We start from the raw sequence: 6,968 nt of genomic DNA, 5'->3' as shown, positions 1-6,968 counted from the left end.
CCTTCTGCCATTTGACTGCCATACCTAATTTAAATAGTATCTAGAGACAAAAACTATACTACAAAGAGCAGAAACAGTCTCTAATATTTCTTGGAGCTACTGAACTATCAACATTTAACCAAAGGATAGAGCAAAAATTTTAACAGTATTTTAGTGGTAGCTTATGCTGTATTAGGACTCTCCCACCCTAGAAATCCAAGTACATTAGAAAAATTACCAAATGGCAGCTTCAATAGTATGCAAGTTTTTGCTCTCTCATCCTTCCTACTGAGGACCCAGAAATTAACTCTTACGAAATCACTATACTACAAACAGATTTTCATCCTCCTATGAACCTTATCAATCTCTATTAGAAAAAAAGATCAGGAAGAGCGAGAAATTTAATTTGCTTAGAACAGCATGCTCTTGTTTAAACAGGCAGACTGTCATTAGCAGAAGCCCAACACATGCCAAATGACCAACTGAGCCGCACTGCAGAGCGCTAAGGATGCTAGTAAAAACATGAATTACAATTATCCACATTAAAAGATTTTATTATATGTGCCCTAAAATATCTGCATCATTTAACCACAGTTAAGTGTAATTAAAACTGTATTAAAGAACTACATGCAAATAACTATATTCACGTCTCCATTTTCTTTTTTTTTTTTTTTTTCCCAAGATATATGCATAAGGGATTGTATGTATCACTTAAAACTATTAAGCACCCAAAGGTAACTTCTTCCTTAAAAAGTTTATCATATGGATGCCTTTTGCAAGTTTTCTTCTAGATAGCGCAGGCTAATGGATTCCTGATGAGAATTACTCTCACAGCATTCAATGATCCTAAATTTCTGACCAGGGAAGACTTCTCAGGATGAGGACACTCAGTACTTGTCCTCAGAAAGCATTCCATGCTTTTAAAATCCCTTCTGTACTAGGACAGGTTAGGGCCCTAGATGACAAACACCCATTAATACTTTCTATGATACAGCAGCACTGTTTTCACTCCTTTGAAGACTCTCCAGAAAAAAACACATCAAATCACTTCATAAAATAAAGATGTCACTTGTCACGTGCATTCGAAACGGATTGAGATACTAAGGCATAACAGCTTACACTGGAAAAAAAACCCCAAACAGATCCACATACATTCCTGTCATGTGATGAGGATTTTGCCTTTCCCTCCTTCTCACCCCAATTCATACCTTAGTTGATGCTTGTTGGATAGACCTGCTGGATAGCTTCTGACCTAAAAAAATCAACACAGCTTGTTTTACACAACACTTTTTTCATCCATTAATGAGGTGCACTGTTGCTGGGAGAAGATAATCATTACTGATGAGACAGGCTCTGAAGTTTATTCCTACAAAAGCTTTGTTCAGAAGGGATGGGCAGATCAAGAAGAATCTTCTCATTAGGGATCCACGAAGAGCAGTGACTTTGCACAGCACCATCTTCAGTTATATCACACTTTCTATCCCTAATGAAACAGATTCTTCCTGCCTTCTGAGAACATGTCTGTTTGCACAGGCTTAAAGGAGCAAATTGTAACTTTGTCGACAGACACACTAGTCAACAACCAGCTACTATCCACAGTCATAAACAGGAACTCAAGTGGCACAAAAGTGAAGAGGCCAGTTTCTCAACATATAGCCCTAACAGCTGGCAGAAATTATCCTATTTTCAGCTGCTGTGAATGTAACAAATGTCCTGTGAAATGTGGCTGTCTGATATCCACCCAGGTAAGGACGATGAGCCCCAAAGCAAGCAAGGAAAAAACCTAATTAAAGGGAACATATGAAGTTAAGATCCTGGAGAGTCAGGGAAAAAAAAAAAAACAACAACAAACAAAAAAAAAAAAAACCTTACAGGAGGAAATCTCATCATACTTGTGCAGTGAACTCACCAGCTGATCCAACAGTATAACAGCGAAATACTGAGAATCAGAGGGCCTGAGGGCATGGGACTTGGGTGGAAGCCCTAATAAGTGTGAAAGAAGAGAAACGTGGGTGGATACTAAGTGTGCTTGAGGTAGACAGAGCTGCAGTCAGAGGGACGAGGACAGCAGCAAGTTAATTCAGTTGGGAAGAAAAAGTCTATTTTCCTCAGTAACATGTGAAGGAATAGAGTCTATGCTCCCGGGTTGAAGCTCCAAGAGGAGATTCTGCTTCATACTGGAAGATAAGAATGGGTGTCTCAGACTACGGGAAATCATTTACCTGCCTCTGGTACCCACCAAAACTCAAGCAGTTCTGCTGGTTTTGAGAGCAGGACATACCCTTTTCTTCCATAGCTTTAAATTCCTGTCATGAACTTACCCTATCCACTATTGGTATAGATTCAGGAGCTGCACTGAGCCTTTCTGATGGGCTCAGAACCCCTTTCCAGGATCCTGGAGCTGCCCCAGTGCAGCACCCTCCAGCCCTCCCCGCAGGACCCTTGCTTTTCACACACCTTCAGAACCTCCTTCCACCCGGTCTTCCTGGAGCTATCCTACTTGTTCTCCTTCATCCCTAGAAACCACTGCCCTCAAGTAGCTCTTCTTGTTCTCCCCATGAACACCCATAACCACAACACAGACCATGACTTTAAAAGAAAAAGTAGTTTACATTTGAATAGGAATATTATACATTAAGTTACTATGTAAATATATATATATATACACATACATATACATTTGTCTCTCTATATTTTGTACAAACTGCAACAATCTTCATACCACATGACCAAGTCTGTTTTTTCGAAAAACATGAAAAGGACTCATTAACACTACTGGTTTCCATCCAAGAGGCTGCCAGCCTTGAACAAGAGCTATGGAAGTGGCCCTTTTACGTCTTCTCTACATTCTAGCATGCACATACATAAGCACAGCCCTTCTTGCCAAGCCAACCAATCACTGTTACAGTTAACCAACAATGAGGATAAACTGAAGAATAATTTGTTCATTTACAGTACTGTGGAAGCCCAAGATTTTTAGGTTTGCAAAATAAGTGCTTAAACATAACAAACACAAGAGAACAAAGTAAACATCAGAAAAACATCTACAATTCCAACACAAAGTAATAAGCAACTACTTTGCACCAAGCTACACAGCTTTCTCTGAAAAATCAGCCTTGAGCATGCTATTTGACAAATTTAATTGCACTGAAAGTGGTATTGTTTACCTGTGATTTTTTTTTCACATACATAATAGAGCCTTTTCTGTAAAATTTACATGGACACTAGTGAACTAAGGTGTTGAGCTGAATATAGAGACTGGGTTCGTGTGGTGATAAGATAGTGTTCCTCCACTAGCAACATGCACAAAACTTATGTAAACATACTCTTTAAAGAGGAAAGGTTACACTAAATTAAAACACAACACTGTAATAAACTGGAGTATGTATTTGTAATATAAAGAACTGAAATTCTATGAAAATGAAGGAAAATGAAAACAAAAATGTGAGTATTGGCTGAAGAAGCATTTCAAAGAAACATTAGCAATCAACAGAATTGCAACTCTCATCCCCAGCTTTTAAAAACAAGCAATTATTTACTGCTTCTTTAAACTTCTCCCAACTTCTTGTTCTATTATTTTCCGAGTACTGTTCAAATCAGGGTGGATTATAAAATGAATAATTCACAACCATTTCACAATCTGCAATTCAAGATGGACTAAAAGCTTACTTCCTCCAGCTGTGAGCACTAAACCAAAAAATAGAAGTACTGTCAGAAAGATTGTTCAGCACAAGACGAGACTGTAGCTCACTGTGGGAAGAACAGCGACTGTCAAAGAACAGATCTGTCAATGAGGGAACTAAGCAAGAACTGATGGAAAGGTAACTTCTCTTTCCTTAAGCTTTTACTCCAACCACAGATGTATTGTTTGGATTGAAGAGAACTAAAACTGAAATAACCTCTGGCTGGTAATCTTTAGCTGTAACTTATTATTTTGAGAATAAGCATTCTCAAAAATGAGGAACAATTCTCAAAAAAAATGAGTAATATTGAGAAAGGCAATATACTTTGGAATGCATTAGTTTGAACTCTAAGAAAAAACAAAGGTGATGAAATCACTGAATACAGCAGTGCAGAAGGAGGTACCCATTCTGGTATATAGTTACTGAGTTGGAAAAGAAAATGTCACTGCTGCCTATGTGCTCCCAAACTATGACTGCAGCAGAGAACATCAGTTTTGACATATTTGCACAATTAACAGCAACAAAAAAACCCCAAGAGGGTGAATGTTGTGGGATTTTCACCTACCCAGAAAGGAGTAAGGCATACCACAAAACAAGTTAGTGTAGAAACTAAATACGAGACTCCAAAGAACTGGAGATTGTCTATGCACTTGCATGATAAAACACTGACTCTTATTCAATAAGAGCATGATCCTGTTGGAAAATTCTAATTTAAGCCAACCCATAACCATAATCTTTAAATGAACAGAATTAACAGTGTTAGTTAACCTCACAGAAGTTAATATATTTTAAGGTAAGACTAAGATATAGCACCTACCTAACAGATGCTGTATATAAAGGCATTAGGAACCCAAGTTCAATGTGAGACTTTTGAAAACTTTAGCTTTAACTACTCAAAAGAAAATGAAAGATTAATTTTAAATGGCCACTATTTAGATTATGTTTGTGAATGCCTTGAACGTACATTAACAAATTTAACAATTTAAAATGTTAGTCTTTATCATAGAATGGTTTGGGTTGGAAGGGACCTTAAAGATCACCTAGTCCCAACCTCCCTGCCATGGGCAGGGACACCTCCCACTAGCCCAGGTTGCTCAAAGCCTCATCCAGCCTGGCCTTGAACACCTCCAGGGATGGGGCATCCACAGCTTCTCTATGCAACTCGTTCTGCTATCTCACCAGCCTCACAGTAGAGAATTTCCTTCCTACTATCTAATCTAAATCTAACCTCTTTCAGTTTACAACCGTTGCCCTTAGTCCTATCACTACGCTCCCTGATACAGAGTCCCTCCCCATCTTTCCTGTAGGCACCCTTTATGTACTGGAAGGCTGCTGCAAGGTCTCACGAGAGCCTTCTCTTCTCCAGGCCGAACAACCCCAACTCTGTCAGCCTGTCCTCATAGGGGAGGTGCTCCAGCCCTCTGGCCCTCTTCCAGACTTGCTCCAACAGGTCCATGTCTTTTTTATGTTGAGGGTCTCACAGGCGAACACAGCACTGCAGGTAGGGTCTCAAGAGAGCAGAGTAGAAGGGGAGAATCACCTCCTTTGACCTGTTGGTTATGCTTCTTTTGATGCAGCCCAGGACACGTTTGGCTTTTTGACCTGCCAGTGCACATCTCTGGGTCATGTTCAGCTTCTCATCAACCAGCATCCCCAAGTTCTTATCCTCAGGACTGCTCTCTATCCATTCTCCACCCAGCCTGTATTTGTGCTTGGGATTGCCCCGACCCAGGTGCAGGACCTTGCACTTGGCCTTGTTGAACTTCATGAGGTTTGCACTGGCCTACCTCTCAAGCCCATCAAGGTCCCTCTGGATGGCATCCCTTCCCTCCAGCGTGTCGACCGTGCCACACAGCTTGGTGTCATCAGCAAACTTGCTGACGGTGCCCTCAATCCTTGTCAGACAAGGATGTAATGCAGGGCAGTGTCAAATGCTTTGCACCATGTTCAGGTAGATGTTCATACAATATTTGTAACACTTTCTCCTCTACATAAATGAACTATTCTTTCTCCTGTTTTTGTTTTTTTTGGGTTTTTTTTTTTTTGGTCTTTTTTAAGTCTGAAAAACAGAAATTCTTCAGATTGCATTCTTGTACAGCATGCAGAAAAAAAAGATCTAATTTTATGATCAAGCTCCAACCACTTAGTAGAAACCGACAACAGAAGTGCTGATATTGCTGTATACAAAATACTCTGAATGTTACTCTAAGAATCCAACATCTGAAGCAAATAATGTCATTGTTTAAGTTGATATCTATGTTGGCATGAATTTAACTTCATTTACTGCTTTAAGTAAATTCCAAGCCATTTGCAGGCTTTTTTTTTTCTTAAAGAAACATGTCTGTCACAGATTACACAACTCATGCTTGTCACTTATTACAGCTTTGGCTTAAATATTGCTAAAATATTTATTTATCATATTCAGTTTTTTAAAGGTTCCTGGTAACGAGTTTAAGTAATACAGACCACTTCAGACTTCGAAGCTGCCACCGTTGAAAAAGACAAGTTTGTTTTTTGTGTGTTATAGTGACAGTACACATGCATATATTGCTTGGATTTATATTACTTGCTTTGTTTTCTTGGGTCTCTCTTTGTTAGTAATGTACCCATCACAAACAGCAGCAGGTTAAATCATATTTATCTGAGCTGATAGCATAAGTGCATAAATCAAAAAGTAGATAAACTGAAATGGCAGCATCAATAATTTTCCACAAGACAAGACTCCTGCTTTTAGTTGTTATGATCAACTGCTAATACAGTACCATTACAAAGGCTGCATGCAGCAATAAACCTCACCATAAACCCAGAACATACCTGCAAAAATGTCAAAGCTGAAAACATTCATGTTATAATTCACACACTTTTCTTAAACATACAACCTTATGTTCATCTGGCAACCTCACCTTTCTCCTCTCTTTGATCTTCACACCATATAACATTATATTCAGGTCAAAGCTGCATTTTCTTAAGCATCCATGTCCTTCATTACTTTGAAGCTTAGCATCGTGGGCCTTCGTTTTGTCACAAAACCATTGCAGTATTGATACACTTTGCTGTTTGTTGGATTCCGTGGTCTTGAAGCTGGTAGATTCTATGGTCTCTCTAGTGCCATAACAGGCGAGGGTCTCAAGGAGAAAAGCAAACCCAGCTGTGTGATCCACATTCTAAAGCTAAGGAATTAAATTGTGGAAGACCTTCAGAAATGTTGACCAAAATGGGCTATTTGGATAGCATCCAAATTACTCAAAATTTGAAATAGAAGAGAGAGGTGGTGTTCCACAGGGTAACTGAATGACCTGGAATTGG

This window comes from Pterocles gutturalis, unplaced genomic scaffold, assembly GCF_000699245.1.
Source record: "Pterocles gutturalis isolate BGI_N339 unplaced genomic scaffold, ASM69924v1 scaffold45224, whole genome shotgun sequence".
NCBI classification, from domain to species: Eukaryota; Metazoa; Chordata; class Aves; order Pterocliformes; family Pteroclidae; genus Pterocles; species Pterocles gutturalis.
This window is presented reverse-complemented; position numbering follows the sequence as displayed.